Raw genomic sequence first — 16,214 nt, forward strand, 5'->3', positions numbered from 1 at the left:
GCTCAGAATTTTGATTAATGGTTGATGGTGTCTGGCCTTTAAGGAAGTCTTTGTTGCCTCTCCCGCTTTTGAGTTTTGGCCTTGACCTTATTTCGTTAGTTTAATTGTTTTGTTAATATGCCATCTGCCAAAAATAATGTAAGGTGCAGTGTCTCAGTTACTTGGAAGAAGGCTTAGGATAGAGAAAGAATGTAAAATTTCCACGGACACAGGCGGGGCACCCATTCCCCCAGTATCCCCATCTCACCGATGGTATCCCTGTCCACCTGGTGTTTCACCCTCAGGCCTCAAGAATTATTCTATTTCTTTTATCCCCCAACACACTTCCTAATTTAGTGTTGCAGCTTCTACCTCGGGAATGTATTTCCAGTGGGCCCTCCTCTTTCCATCTCCAGAGATACCCTCTCACCCAGCCTCCCTCTCCAGACTGGAGAGCTGCAGGAGCCCTCTTCCTGGGCCCTGCTAGTCCTGGGCTCCTGTAAATAAATCTGTCACTTGTCAGCGTGGATGATCTTGTTAAACGTAAATCAGATGGCTACACCCTGATTAAAAGCGTGCATTGGCTTCCTCATCCCTTTAACAGAAACCCACTCCTCCAGGATCCTGCTGATCGGGCCTTGTCTGGCTCTTCTGTCTTTCCTTGCTCTGGCTTGCAGTCTTTTGTGTTCCTTGATGCCACATTAGTTTTTGTCTTAGGGCGTTTGCCATTTCCTAGTCTGAGAAGCACTTTTTGCTAGTCTTGTGGCTCCAAGTGATTTAGCGTCTTCAGAGAGGCCTTCCTCAAACCTGCTTAAAAGTTACCTTTCCCTTCTGAACACCAGTCCTCCTGTAGCAAAGTGGTTCTCAAACTGTGGTTCCTGGACCCCTGGGGGTTCCCTGAGATGTTTTCAGGCTTCTGTAAGGTAAATGTCATAGACTAAGACTGTCAGGCTTTTTCACTCTGTTAATTTTTGCACTAATTGTACAAAAGCAATTTTTGGCACAACTGCTGACATCTTAGCACGAATCTAGGTGGTGGTGGTGGTGCCTAAGAGTGAGGCTGCATTACCTTCATGTATCACAGTCTAAAAGAACAGGTTGCACCAGAGAAAATGCAGAATAGATACGACAATCCAACTGTCTTCTATTAATCGAGACATTACAAAGATTTGTAAAAATGAAAACCATTCTTACTATTTTTGGGGAAGACATTTTTCATAAAAATAATTATGTTAACATGTAGACATTTTAAATAAGTAAATATTTTTAAAATTGCTTAGTTTTAATTTCTAATAGGACAAACATCAATAGATATAACTTACATAAACTAGAAGGCTTCTAGGGCCTCTTTTTTTTTTTTTTTTGTTTTAAATAGAGATGGGGTCTCACAATGTTGCCCAGGCTGGTCTTGAACTCCTGGGCTCAAGTGATTCTCCCACCTCAGTCTCCCAGAGTTTTGGGATTACAGGCATGAGCCACTGCTTCCAGCTGAGGGCTGCATTTAAGAATGCATCAAGGGGTCCTGAAACCAAAATGAGGGACATTGCTCTATCACTTACTGTGTTAATCACATTTCTCGTAAGTGAAGTGGTTTTATTTTCTTTGTTGCCCTATTATGAATTTTATTCCTAAGAAAACTCTGCAAGGGATGTAGGGATTTTTACAGATAGGGGAATGAAGCTCAGAGCGGATACCTGATTTTTTTTTCTTTTTGAGTTGGAGTCTCTATTGCCCAGGCTGGAGTGCAGTGGTGCGATCTTGGCTCACTGCAACCTCCACCTCCCGGGTTCAAGCAATTCTCCTGCCTCAGCCGCCCGAGTAACTGGTATTACAGGCGTGAGCCACCATGGCTGGCTATTTTTTTTTTTTTTTTTTGTATTTTTAGTAGAGACGGGGTTTCACCATGTTGATCAGGCTGGTCTCAAACTCCTGACCTCAAATGATCCGCCCGCCTCGGCCTCCCAAAGTGCTGGGATTATAGGCGTGAGCCACTGCGACCGGCCTGGAAACCTGATTTGGAAAGTCCACACAGTTAGTGAGTGGCAGTTGGGAACTGGATCTCCATTTGTGTCCAAAGCATGCGTTTTAGGCCTGTCATGGTGGCTCACACCTGTAATCCCAGCTCTTTGGGAGGCTGAGGTGGGCAGATCACTTGAGGCCAGGAGTTTGAGACCAGCCTGGCCCACATGGTGAAACCCCATCCGTACTAAAAAAAAAAAATACCAAAATTAGCCAGGCATGGTGGCTGGCGCCTGTAGTCGCAGCTACTTGGGAGTGCTGAGGCATGAGAATCGCTTGAGCCCAGGAGGTAGAGGTTGCAGTGAGCTGAGGTCGCGCCACTGCACTCCAGCCTGGGTGACAGAGGGAGACTCAGTCTCAAAAAAAAAAAAAAAAAAAAAAAAACCATTTTAGTGTTCTGCCTTGATAAATATAAAACCCTTCATGTGCACTAATTCCTGTATTCAACAACTATTTTTTTGTTTTTGTTTTTGTTTTTTTTGCGACAGAGTTTTGCTCGTTGCCCAGGCTACAGTGCAATGGCACGATCTTGGCTCACCACAACCTCCATCTCCTGGGTTCAAGCGATTCTCCTGCCTCAGCCTCCTGAGTAGCTGGCATTACAGGCATGCGCCACTATGCCCAGCTAATTTTGTATTTTTAGTAGAGATGGGGTTTCTCCATGTTGGTCAGGCTAGTCTCGAACTCCTGACCTCAGGTGATCCTCCCACCTCAGCCTCCCAAAGTGCTGGGATTATAGGCGTGAGCCACAGTGCCCGGCCTGTTGTTGAGACGGAGTTTTGCCCTTTTTGCCCAGGCTGGAGTGCAGTGGCTTGATCTCGGCTCACTGCAACCTCTGCCTCCTGGGTTCAAGTGATTCTCCTGCCTCAGCCTCCCGAGTAGATGGGACTACAGGCGCATGCCACCATGCCCGGCTAATCTTTTTGTATTTTTAGTAGAGATGGGGTTTCACCCTGTTAGCTAGGATGGTCTTGAACTCCTGACCTCGTGATCCCCCCCACGTGGCCTCCCAAAGTGCTGAGATTACAGGTATGAGCCACGGCGCCTGGCTGAACAACTATTTTTAGAGCACTTCCTGTGATAGGTGAGCCCTGTGCTAGGGTCTAGAATACAAAGCTGAACAAGAGACATGATCTCTAGGTATCCTTATAATGGTAGAAAGTGTTCATGGTGACAGATTGGGCACTTGAAGTCTAGGCTTCCTGGAGAAAATGATGTTAAAATTCAAGCCTAAAGAAATGAGTAAGACGAGGCCCACTGAAAGAATATTTGTTGAAGTAGTCAGGACGTGAAAAGTGAGTCTCACAGGCATCGATGGGGCAGCATTCATTCAGCACTTGATGTGTCCCTGGCACTATCCTGGGGATAGAAGGATGAGTGAGATATGCTTTTTTTCTTTATCATAATTATTTTAGCAATAATGTGACCTTGAGGGAAACCACATTTTGGAATCTTGTATGATTTCCATCTGTTTTCTCCAATGGAATAGTGCAAAATTTTTCTTTTTAGCTTGCCCCTTTAGTTGGCCTCCTGCTGTTTCTTTTTCCTTTTGGAGGGATATTTGTAATACTTAGTTCATTTCCAGAGAACGGAGACAGGCAGACCATGAGCCCAATGGATAAACAAGTCTTTTCCTCATTAGGTTACCAGTTCAGGAATTTTCAGTTTTCTTGGATGAATTCAAGAGCGCAAGGGGAGGCACCACCAGCGTAAGCTAGGGGTAGTAGGGCTTCACTTTTTTTTTTTTTTTTTTTTTTTTGAGACAAGGTCTCGTTCTGTCGCCCAGGCTGGAGTGCAGTGGCATGATCTTGGCTCACTGCAACCTCCGCCTCCCAGGTTCAGGTGATTCTCCCACCTCAGCCTCCTGGGTAGGTGGGATTACAGGTGCATGCCACCACGCCTGGCTAATTTTTTGTATTTTTAGTAGGGATGGGGTTTTGCCATGTTGGCCAGGCTGTTCTTGAACTTCTGACCTCAGGTGATCCACCTGCCTTGGCCTCCCAAAATGCTGGGATTACAGGCGTGAGCCCCTGCGCCTGCCAGACTTTATCTTTTGAAGCGGCAGGAGGCAGCCAGAGCTGTAATCCCCTCAGGGTCTGGTAACAGTGCAGTTCTTACTTGCTTCAGGGAGACAGCTTCTGCTTAAAACAGTAACTTTCTAACAATATCAGGTGTCTATCCAAGGATGAAACCCTCCACTCTCCATAATTGAACTTTTTAGGTAGGCCAAAATTTGGAGTATGTGTTTATTTATTTTGGAGACGGAGTCTCGCTCTGTTGCCCAGGCTGGTGTGCAGTGGCGTGATCTGGGCTCACTGCAACTTCTGCCTTCTGGGTTCAAACAATTCTCCAGTCTCAGCCTCCTGAGTTGCTGAGACCACAGGCACACGCCACCATGCCCAGCTAATTTTTTGTATTTTAGTAGAGACGGGGTTTCACCATGTTGCCCAGGCTGGTCTTGAACTCCTGAGCTCAGGCAATCTGCCCCCCTTGGCCTCCCAGTGTTAGGATTACATGTGTGAGCCACCGTGGAGTATTTAGTATTTTGAAGGAAGTGTGATTAGATAACCTCTAAAGATTTTATAATCCTGGCATTAAGTAGTGACATCACATGGGTTTAAAACCTTGGTCTTTCGTGCAAAACGAGCTTGGGAAAAGCTATAGTGTAAACCGTAATTCCTTATTAGATAAAGTCAATTCCACACTTTTGGAATGCTTTTTATATTTCACGCCTTTATGTTGTCTGTGTGTACAGAGACAGTGCGTCTCTGCTTTCAAGAAAGTAGCAGTGTTTTTCAAGCTATGTTTTGTCATAGAACTTTTCTTCACATGAAGTATCATGGCAAGGCCTGGAGCGTGGCTCCCACCCTTGGCAACTCACGCATTATGGAATCTCCTGGGGGAGGTTTTTTTTTTTTTTTTGGACGGAGTCTCGCTCTGTCGCCCAGGCTGGAGTGCAGTGCCATGATCTCGGCTCACTGTAATCTCTGCCTCCCGGACTCAAGCCATCCTCTCACTTCGGCCTCCTGAGTAGCTGGCACTACACCCTCGTGCTACTACGCCCGGCTAATTTTTGTATTTTTTGTAGAGATGGGGTTTCGCCATGTTACTCAAGCTGGTCTCAGCTTCCTGGACTCAAGCTATCCCCTGCCTTAGCCTCCCAAAGTGTTGGGATTACAGGCATGAGCCATGGCACCCAGCCAGTTTATGATTGCTAAGAGAAGCCAGAAATGTGTATATTTATTTGAAACCTCTTTGTTGTTAGGTTTAAGTAACTATTTTAATCACAAAAAACATCTGCCTAGAAAAGCGCACAGGTTTTAGGTGAGGAGCTTCATGAGTTTTCCTGTCAAGCCAGCATCCAGTGTGTTCGTGCCCCTCGCAGTCACAGGCCCTCCCCGCACTGTCCTGGCTTCTGATACGACATGTTAGCTTTACCTGTTTTTGTTTTGTTTTTTCTTTTTTGAGATGGAGTCTCGCCCTGTTGCCAGGCTGGAGTTCAGTGGTGCGATCTCCACTCACTGCAACCTCCGTCTCCCGGGTTCAAGTGATTATCCTGCCTCAGCCACCTGAGTAGCTGGGATTACAGGCACGCGCCACCACGCCTGGCTCATTTTTTGTGTGTTAGTAGAGATGGGGGTTCACCATGTTGGCCAGGCTGGTCTTGATCTCCTGACCTTGTGATCCACCCACCTCGGCCTCCCAAAGTGCTGGGATTACAGGTGTGAGCCACGGTGCCTGGCCAGCTTTACCTGTTTTTGAACTAAATTGAATTTATAGTATGAACCCGTATTTTTTTCTGGCTTGATTCATTCAGTATTTATTTTTATGAGATTTTTCCTGTTGCTATGCAGCAGAACTGTGTTTATTTTGATAAGTATATAGTATTACATTATATGAACCTACCATAAATTACTCTTCTCTTGATATTTGGGTTATTTCCAGTTTTTGGCTCTTTTGAATAAGTGTTGCTACGAACTTTTATGTATTTATGGCCCATAGTGGATACAGCCAGCCAGTCTCCCAGTGACAGTCCCGGCTTCCTCTCCTACCAGCAGGGGATGAGCGTGCATTTGTTCCGCAGGCTCGGTAGCACTTAGTATTGCCTCTCCCCGGAGATTCAATCTTTCAGCTTCCCTGGGCCACATTGGAAGAACTGTCTTGGGCCATACATAAAATACGCTAACACTAATGATAGCTGGTGGAGTTAAAAAAAAAAAAATCTCAAAAAAAGTCTCATCATGTTTTAGGCAAGTTTACGAATTTGTGTTGGGCCGTATTCAAAGCTGTCCTGGGCTGCATGTGGACTGTGGATTGGACAAGATGGGCCTGTCCCTTTATTGTTTAGCTGTTTTGGTATGTATAGTGGTATCTCATTTTGATTTTTATTTTGAGTTCTATGCTAATACAGTTTTTATGTTTGTCAGCCATTTGTTCTCTTTTGCTAAGCTCCTGTTGAAGACTTGGCCTGTTTTTCTACTGGGACATATATTAAAATTAATACTTTGTTTTCTAGAGGAGTTTCATGCTTACCCAAAATTGAGCAGATAATATGGAGCAGATAGTATGGAGACACCTTCTGTCTCTCCTCACAGTTTCTCCTATTGGTAACATCTTGCATTGGTGTAGTAAATTTAGCCAATGTTGATACATTGTTATTAACTAAAGCCCATCATTCGCATTAGGATATATTTTCTGTGTTGTGTATCCCATGGGTTGGACAAATGCATATTTGCCGTATAGTGTCATACAGAATAGTTTCACTGCCCTTTCCTCCGCCTGTTCATCCATCCCTTCCCTGACCAATGGCAAGCACTGATATTTTTATTGTCCTTATAGTTTTGCCTTCCCCAGATTGTCACTTAGTTTTTATTGTCCTTATAGTTTTGCCTTCCCCAGAATGTCACATAGTTGGAAGCATTCAGTATGCAACCTTTCAGATTGGCTTTGAGTAAGACATGCGTTCCTCCATGTCTTTTCAAGGCTTGATAGGTATTTCATTTTGTTGCTGAATAATATTCTACTGTATGGATGTACCACATTTATCTATTTACATTTTGAAGGACATCTTGGTTGCTTCCAGTTTTTAGCAATATGAGTAAAGTTGCTATAAATATTTGTGTGCAGGTTTGTGTTGGACGTAAGTTCTCAAGTCATTGGGGGTAAATCTCGGGGACTGTGACTGCTGGGTTGTATGGGAAAACTATGTTTAGTTTTTTCTAACAGGCTGCGAAGCTGTTTTCCAAAGTGGTTGTACCATTTTGTATTCTCACCAGGAATGAATGAGAGTTTCTGTTGTACATCCTAACCAGCATTTGGGATTAATTAGTTTTTTGGATTTTAGCCATTCTGTTAGGAGTGTACTGGATATCTCATTTTAATTTGCAATTTCCATCATATGTTTAATTTTTAACATACGATGTTGCGCATCTTCTCATAGGCTTATTTGCCATCTGTGTATCTTCTTTGGTGAAGGGCTGTATGCCGTTTTATTACTGATTTATAGGAGGTCTTTATATACTCTGGATGAGTTTTTTTTTTTTTTAATTTTTATTTTTTTTTTAATTATACTTTAAGTTTTAGGGTACATGTGCACATTGTGCAGGTTAGTTATATACGTATACATGTGCCATGCTGGTGCGCTGCACCCACTAACTCGTCATCTAGCATTAGGTATATCTCCCAATGCTATTCCTCCCCCCTCCCCCCACCCCACAACAGTCCCCAGAGTGTGATATTCCCCTTCCTGTGTCCATGTGATCTCATTGTTCAATTCCCACCTATGAGTGAGAATATGCGGTGTTTGGTTTTTTGTTCTTGCGATAGTTTACTGAGAATGATGGTTTCCTGGATGAGTTTTTTATAGTCTCCTATTCACTCTTTTAAAGATACCTTCTAATCAATTAAACAAGTTCTTAATAACAATTTGTCAGTCCTTTAGTACTTTTCAGATCTATTTAAATAATATTTGAAAATGAGTAATATTTTCCTATGTTTTCATCTAGAGGCTTTATTGTTTTACATCTTTATTTTATTTTTTTGAGACAGGGTCTCGCTCTGTCACCCAGGCTCAAGTGCAGTAGTGTGATCTTGGCTCACTGCAACCTCTGCTTCCTGGGTTCAAGCGATTCTTGTACCTCAGCCTCCTGAGTAGCTCAGATTACAGGTGCGCACCACCGCACTTGGCTAATTTTTTGTATTTTCAGTAGGGATGGGGTTTCACCATGTTGGCCAGGCTGGCCTCCAACTCCTCGCCTCAGGTGGTCCGCCCACCTTGGCCTCCCAAAGTGCTGGAATTACAGGTGTGAGCTGCTGTGCCCAGCTGTACGTCTCACCTTTAGATTGACACTTCATCTGAATGTGATTTGAAGAGGGAAAGGTCAGGATTTTTTTTTTTTTTACACATATAGATATCCAATTAATCTGTAGTATTTGTTGGAAATACCATTTTTGTCTTTTTTTTACATGGTTGCAAATCAGGTGAAGAATTGTTCTGTACTTACTCTTTTCCACTGTTTTTTTTTTTTTTTTTTTTTGTTCCTGGCTAGTCAGTTTCACGCTGTCTTAATTATGCTATTCTGAGTCTTGGTATCTGGTATGGGAAATATAAGTCCTCCATTTAGTTTTTAATTTTTGCGATCATCTTGACAATTGTTGGTACTTTTCAATTTCATGTAGATTTTTGAATCAGCATATAAGTTTTCATAAAAAAACTTGCTGGGATCTTGATCAAATTATATTGACTCTATAGATAATGTGGGTGGAACTAATGTCTTTACAATCTTGAGTCTTTGAATCTAAACATGATCTCTCCTGTCATTTCTTTCCTCGTTATCATCTCTCGGTAATGTTTTGGGACTTCAAGATATAGGACTTATACAAATATTGTTAAATTTACTCCTAGATATTTGATATTTCCTGAAACTATTGTTGATGGTATTTTAAAAATTTCATTTTCTATATGTTGCTTGTTTATAGAAATACAATTGGTTTTTAAAAATGGGTATTGTATCCAAAGTCTTTTACATATTTATTATTTGTAATAGTTTAGCTGTAGATTCTTTTGGAATTTTCTCTATAATCATATTTGTAAATATCAACAGGTTTATTTCTTCATTTCCAATCTTTATCACTTTCGTTACTATTTTTTCTAGCTCATTGTACTGGCTAGGATCTCTTCTATAACGGTGAATAAATGCGGTGAATAAGGGACATTCTTGACTTGTTCCCAACTGCAGGAGGAAAATTATATTGTTAACTAGGGTGCTTGTTGTGGGTTTCTTTTGAGGGGTGGAGGTAGATATTATAAGATTACATAAGTTTTATTTCTATTTTGCTAAGTGTTTTTTATCATGAATGGGTCTTGAATTTTATCATGTTTACTTTGTATTTTTTGTGGTGATCATGTGATTTTTCTTTTATATTTTGTTAATAGGGTGAAAAACATTGATTTTTCTGATGGTAAGCCAAACTTGTATCCCTGGGATACAAGCAAACTTGTTGTGATGTTATTCTTTTTTGTATATCTGGATTTGATTTGTACATACTTTATGCTTTTTATATCTGTGTTTATGAGCCACATTGGACTACAATTTTATTTTTTTATATTGCCATTCTCAAGTTTTGATACTAGTATTTTGCTGGCTTCATAAAATAGGTTGGGAAGTCTTCCTTTATTTTCTTTTCTCTGTAAGAGTTTATAATAAGGTTGACATTATATGGTTTTTAAATCTGTGGTAGAATTCTCTGTTAGAATCATCTGGGCTTTGAGATTTCTTTGGGGAAATTTTATATTTTTAATTTTTAAAATAATTTTAAAAATAGACATGAGGTCTTGTCATGTTGTCCAGGCTTGTCTTGAACTCCTAGGTTCAGGCAGTCCTCTCACCTCGGCCTCCCAAACTGCTGGGATTACAGGCATGAGCCACCATGCCTAGGCCTTTTGGGGAAAATTTTAAATTGCAGATTCAATTTCTTTAGTATATATAAGACAACTGAAGTTTAAAATTTTACTTTGTGTCAGTTTTGGTAAGTTTTGTTTGTAAGAAACATCTAATATTTTAAAATTTATTAACAGAACATTATTCATAAGTATCTCTTATTATCTTTTTATGACTGCAGGCTCTGTAGTGATGGCCCTTCTCTCTTCCCTGATGGTGGAGATTGTGCTTTTTCTTATTTTTTTCTTAGTCATGGCAGGGTTTATGAATTTTAACAATCTTCTCAAAGATCCAAGTTTGGACTTTCAATTCAATTTATAGATGTTTGTTTTATATGCCACTAGTTTCTTCTCTTTATCATTTTCCTGCTTCTACTTTCCTTAGGGTTTTTTTTTTTTTCATTTCAAGTTTTAATGAAAGCTTGTATATAAGATTACTTTATTTCTGCATCTACTCAATTGTTTCTTCCTTATATTTGCCCTTTTACTTTTCTACTTGGCGAGATTTGGCTTTCCGTTCAAGGATCTTTTTGCAGTCTTTGTCCAGTTTTAGCCTAGTGATAACCACCTTGCTGGGGTGAATGCCTGTATGCACAGCTGGGGTGAATGCCTGTATGCACAGTTGTGCCATTATCCTTTTCCCGTTGCACCCGTTCAATGTAGAGGACATATTTCTTCCTGTAAACCCGGACTACTTTGCCAGTTTGCTGACCTTTATAGTGTCCTCGTACAACCTGAACATCATCCTTTCGGATGGGCATGGATCGAACATTGTACTTGTCTCTTAGCTCTTTGGAAAGAAGGGAAGACAAAATCTTCCAGCGAATGTGGGAAGGTGCATTGAAATGCCTTTTGTGGTTGTTACTTTGGTCAGAAGTCACAAAGGGATTGAACTTCATTTGGGCTGCTCCCGCTTCACTGATGGTCGCAAAAGGGAAGAGAACTACATATACGCCGCTTCCGGTTCTGTACCTACATTTTATTTTATTTATTTATTTTTTCTCAGCTTCTTGATATGGATACTGAACTAATTTTCAGCCTTTCTTACTTTCTGATATCTACATTTAAGGTTGTAGGTATTAAGGCTATTGGCAATTCTACAGTTTTAACTGTATCCACAAAATTTTGATATGGTTTATTCTTGTCTTCACCAAGTTCAAGATTATTTTCTGATTTCTATTGTGAGTTCTCATAAGTTATTGCAAAAGATGTGGCCAAATTTTGAAATTACCTTCATTGTTACTGATTTCTAGTTTACTTGGATTGTTGTCAGAGAACTTACCTTGAATTATTTAATTATTTGAAAACTTCTTGGGTCTTTTCATGTTATGTGGTTATATTTGGTAAATGTTCCATGTGCACTTGAAAAGAACATATATCTATTTTTTTCTGTCAGTTACTCAGAAAAGTGTATTAAATATTAAATTCTCCTGTGATTGTGAATTTGTCTATTCTTATATTCTGTCAATCTTTATATTTTGAGCTACATTTTTAACCATACAAATTGAAAGATCTTATATTTTCCTGGTATAGTAACTCTTTTATCATTATGAAATAAGTCATACTTTATATCTAGTAATGACTTTTGCCTTAAAGCCTCCTTTGTTTGATGTTGGTACACCTGGACCATGACTGCTTTGGTTAGTGTTCTATAGTATTTATTTCTCAATTCTTTTACTTTGTCTTTCTATCCTTATATGTAAGTTATATCTCTTGCAAGCAGCCTATAGTTAACTTTTCTAAGTATGGCCTGATGATCTTTGTCTTTAATTGATATGCTGATTTTAAGTACATTTAAGGCCGTTTTGAGACATAGTTTTCTACTTGATTCATCATTTTATATTCCCCTTTCTTTCTTGCCTTCTTTTGGCTCAATAAAGTATTTTTAAATGTCATTTATACCTCTCCATCCATTAGCCTGCTATTTATACATTCTTTTTTTTTTTTTGAGATTAAGTCTTGCTCTGTTGCCTAGACTGGAGTGCATTGGCACAATCTTGGCCCACTGCAACCTCCGCCTCCTGGGTTCAAGCGATTCTCCTGCCTCAGCCTCCCAAGTAGCTGGGATTACAGGCGCCCACCACCACGCCCAGCTAATTTTTGTATTTTTAGTAGAGACAGGGTTTCACCATGTTGGCCAGGCTGGTCTTGAACTTCTGACCTCGTGATCTGCCCACCTCGGCCTCCCAAAGTGCTGAGATTGCAGGTGTGAGCCACCACGCCTGGCCTATACAGTCTTTATAATTTTTTTTTTCTTTGAGGCAGTGTCTCACTCTTTCAGTTGCCCAGGCTGGAGTGCAGTGGTGCGAGCATAGCTCACTGCAGCCCCAAACCCCTGGGCGCAAGTGATTCTCCTGCCTCCGTCTCCCAAGTAGCTGGGACTACAGGTGCCCACCACCATGCCTGGCTAAATTTTTATGTTTTATTTTTTAAAGACAGGATCTTGCTATGTTGCCCTTAAACTCCTGGCCTCAAATTATCCTCCTGCCTTAGCATCCCAAGTAGCTGGGACTGCAGGTGTGAGCTACCATGCCTGGCCCTTTTCTCCTTCTTGATAGTGCCCTTTGATTCACAAAGGTTTTATTTTCATTTATTTATTTATTATTATTATTATTTTTTGAGACAGAGTTTTGCTCTGTCGCCCAGGCTAGAGTGCAGTGGTGCGATCTCGGCTCACTGCAAGCTCTGCTTCCCGGGTTCATGCCATTCTCCTGCCTCAGCCTCCAGAGTAGCTGGAGCTACAGGTGCCCACCACCACGCCTGGCTAATTTTTTGTATTTTTAGTAGAGGCGGGGTTTCACCGTGTTAGCCAGGATAGTCTTGATCTCCTGACCTCTTGATCCATCCGCCTTGGCCTCCCAAAGTGCGGGGATTACAGGCGTGAGCCACCACGCCTGGCCTATTTATTTGTTTTTTTGAGACACAGTCTTGCTCTGATGCCCAGGCTGGAGTGCAGTGGTGCAGTCTTGGCTCACTGCAACCTTTGACTTCCAGGTTCAAGCAATTCTTGTGCCTCAGCCTCTGGAGTAGCTGGGATTGCAAGCGTGTGCCACCACCCCGGCTAATTTTTGTATTTTTAGTAGAGATGGGGTTTTGCCATGTTGGCCAGGCTGGTCTCGAACTCCTGGCCTCAAGTGATCCGCCCCCCGCCCCACCCCAGCCTCCCAAAGTGCTGGAATTACAGGCATGTGCTGCTATGCCCAGCCTTCACAAAAGTTTTAAATTTTAATAGAGTGCAATTTGTGTTTGTTTCCTCCTGGTTATTTGTAGCTTTTCGTGTCAAATTTAAGACACTGTTGCCAAATCCGTAGTCACGAAGCTTGTCCCTTATGTTTTTCTTCTAGGAGATTTATAGTTTTAGTTGTTAAATTGAAGTCTTTGATCTGATTTAATTTTTGTATATGGTAGGAAGTGAAGGTCTGAATTCCTTTTTTTCTTTTTCTTTTTCTTTCTTTTTTTTTTTGAGACAGAGTTTCACTCTTGTTGCCCAGGCTGGAGTGCAGTGGCGGAATCTTGGCTCACCGCAACCTCTGCCACCCAGGTTCAAGCAATTCTCCTGCCTCAGATTTCTGAGTAGCTGGGATTAAAAGCGTGTGCCACCACGCCTGGCTAATTTTTTGTTATTTTAGTAGAGACAGGGTTTCACCATGTTGGCCAGGCTGGTCTCGAACTCCTAATGTCAGTCAGTACGCCCGCCTAGCCTCCCAAAGTGCTGGGATTACAGGCGTGAGCCACCGCGCCTGGCTTTGAATTCAGTTTTTAACCTGTGTATATCCACTTCAGCCAGAACTGTTTATTGCCTCATTGAATGGTACTGGCATTCTTGTTAAAAATCAATGGATGATAAATATATGTGTTTACTTCTGAACTCTCACTAGTGTCTCTGTCCTTTTGCCAATATCATACTGTTTTGATGTGTCAATGATACTTTATGTCAAGACACATTAAAATGGATAGATAGCCATTAGAATTAGTTATTTGTGTATCACTTAACGTCACCTCACAAATTGTTGGTGGTACATGTCATATTTAGAAGACATTGCACATTTTTAGGAAATACATACTTTTGCATCGTTGGACAGCAAACTAGGCTCAAATACTCATCATCACATTTATCAGCTTGAAAATGCTTGGCAGAGAACATTCAGTGGAGGGGTTAAAACATATGGAGTGAAGTACATTGATCTTGGGCACAGAAGTCGGAAAGAGACAACTGTCTTTATTGTGTTAATTTTCATAAAGTTATTATTTAGGAGAACAACCAGTCTTTCTATCCCATGACTAAGACAAAGGGCCTTATCAGCTTTAGGGAGATTATGGTTAAGTAAACATTAGAGCTTTTTACTGTAGAAAATAATGCATAGTGCATGTAAACCTTTAATGCCTTTATCTCTCAGAGACTTCACTGTGGTGGGAGGAGTGCTGTGACCTGTGGAAAGTCGTGGAAATTTCAGGGATTGCAGTCGTGATGGCTGTGATTCCAGATGGAGTCATAGTTTACAGTTTAGTGCAGGAGTTGGCAAGTATTCCTTATGTCAAGGGTCAGGTGGTAAATGTTTTAGGCTTTGTAGGTTGTACGGCCTCTGTCGTGACTACTCAGATCTGCTATATGCCTGAGTTTCAGCAAACCTTTGTGTACCAAAAAAGGCTAGGCCACAGTTACTTGACCCCCAATCTAGAGGAAAAGACAGGAAGAGAAAAGAAAGTTATGTATTATAGCACTTTACTTTTGAGTAAACTATATTGATATATAACACACAGAGAAGAACAGAAATTGTGGTTGGCTCAGTGAATTTTTCACAAAGAGAGCTCACTTATGTAGTCAGCACCTAGATTAAGAAAGAAGACATTAAGTGGCACGCTAAGAAATCTTCACTGTGCTCCATCCCAGTAAGGACCCTCCTTGTTGCGACTAGCCACTTTGCTGATTTCTAACAACATAGGTTAGTTTTGCCTATTTGTTGAACTTTTTAAATAAAATGAAACCATACAGATTGTTTTCTTACGTCTGGCTTCTTTTGGTAAAAATGTGAGATTTGTCCGTGTTTTTATGTAGAGCAGAAGTTTGCTCATTCTCACTGTTTGATAGTATTCCATCATAAAATCTCCTCCAACATATTTGCCCCTTCTGTTGTTGGAGGGCATCTGTGTTGTTTTTTGTTGCTGCTGTTGTAAATTGTGCTACTGTGAATGTTTTAAACATGGCGTTTTGGTGCACATACGTACATATTTCTGTTGGAGATGTACCTAGGAGTGGAACTGCTGTATTATAAGTTATGCATGTATTTAGCTTTAGTTGATGCTGCTAAATAGCTTTCAAGAGTGGCTATAGCAATTTTCATGCCCTCTGGCAATATGTGAGATTTCCAGTTACTTCATTTCCTCATCAATCTGTGGTATTGTCTGTCTTTTTAGTTGTAGCCATCTGATGGGTGTGCATCTTAAAAAGTATTTTAAAAGTTATTTCATATTTATTATATAACTTGGATCTTAACAACCCTGTGAGTAGGTAGGACAGAAATCATTATCTTTATCTTTGGGTGAAGAATCAGGCTGAGAGAGTTTATTTGGCTTGCTGGAGACTCACAGCTCATAACTTGGCAGGAATGAGACTCACCCTCAAGTCGTCTGACTCCAAGTGCTGTATTTATCAGTGTCTTCCCAGTCTCTGCTGTGTATCCGTATTTTGATATACAGATATCCACCTTTCAAGATGCATGTTTTATTGAACATGGGGACAGAATCTCAGAATGGGCTCTCCACAGTTCTCTGTGGCACTCTTTAGCTCTATTTATCTAAAAGTTAATACGTGTGTTGTTTTGATGTTCACACAAATTGTATGTTTGTAGAGGTGAAAACAGAATAATGGCAGCAAACAAAACAAGAAATTATGCTATATATAGAAAATTAGTTTTTTGCACTGTCAACGGAATCACTCTACTTTGCAATATGCTGCTGGATCATTTTCAGAAAGGCCCTGTTACTTTCAGATCCTGAGCCTAGAATTCTTAGAGTTCTGGTTAAAGGTAAGGCTATAGACACTTGAGGTGTTATTTTCTTATAATTTAATATGCTGTGGTTTTTTTAAATTTGGGTAATGTGTGTGTAGTGCATGAATATACATTTACCCAAGTTTACAGTCTTTTTTTAGGAATACAAATTTACAGGTAGTAAAGCAAGTATTTCAAAGGGGGTTGATGTTTCTTTAAAAAATGAGGGAGACCGGCCGGGTGCGGTGGCTCACGCCTGTGATCCCAGCACTTTGGGAGGCCGAGGC

General features: G+C 40.9%; 1 protein-coding gene and 1 pseudogene across 5 annotated transcripts in view; one reads left to right on the forward strand and one right to left on the reverse strand.

Moving 5' to 3' along the window:
- The window catches only part of ZNF236 (zinc finger protein 236), a 147,868-nt gene that overhangs the window by 2,072 nt on the left and 129,582 nt on the right, over positions 1-16,214 (forward strand). The window lies entirely within an intron of this gene.
- On the reverse strand, positions 10,377-10,836 carry LOC101136847 (large ribosomal subunit protein uL24-like; annotated as a pseudogene).

Source organism: Gorilla gorilla, chromosome 17 (genome assembly GCF_029281585.2).
Source record: "Gorilla gorilla gorilla isolate KB3781 chromosome 17, NHGRI_mGorGor1-v2.1_pri, whole genome shotgun sequence".
Taxonomy (NCBI): domain Eukaryota; kingdom Metazoa; phylum Chordata; class Mammalia; order Primates; family Hominidae; genus Gorilla; species Gorilla gorilla.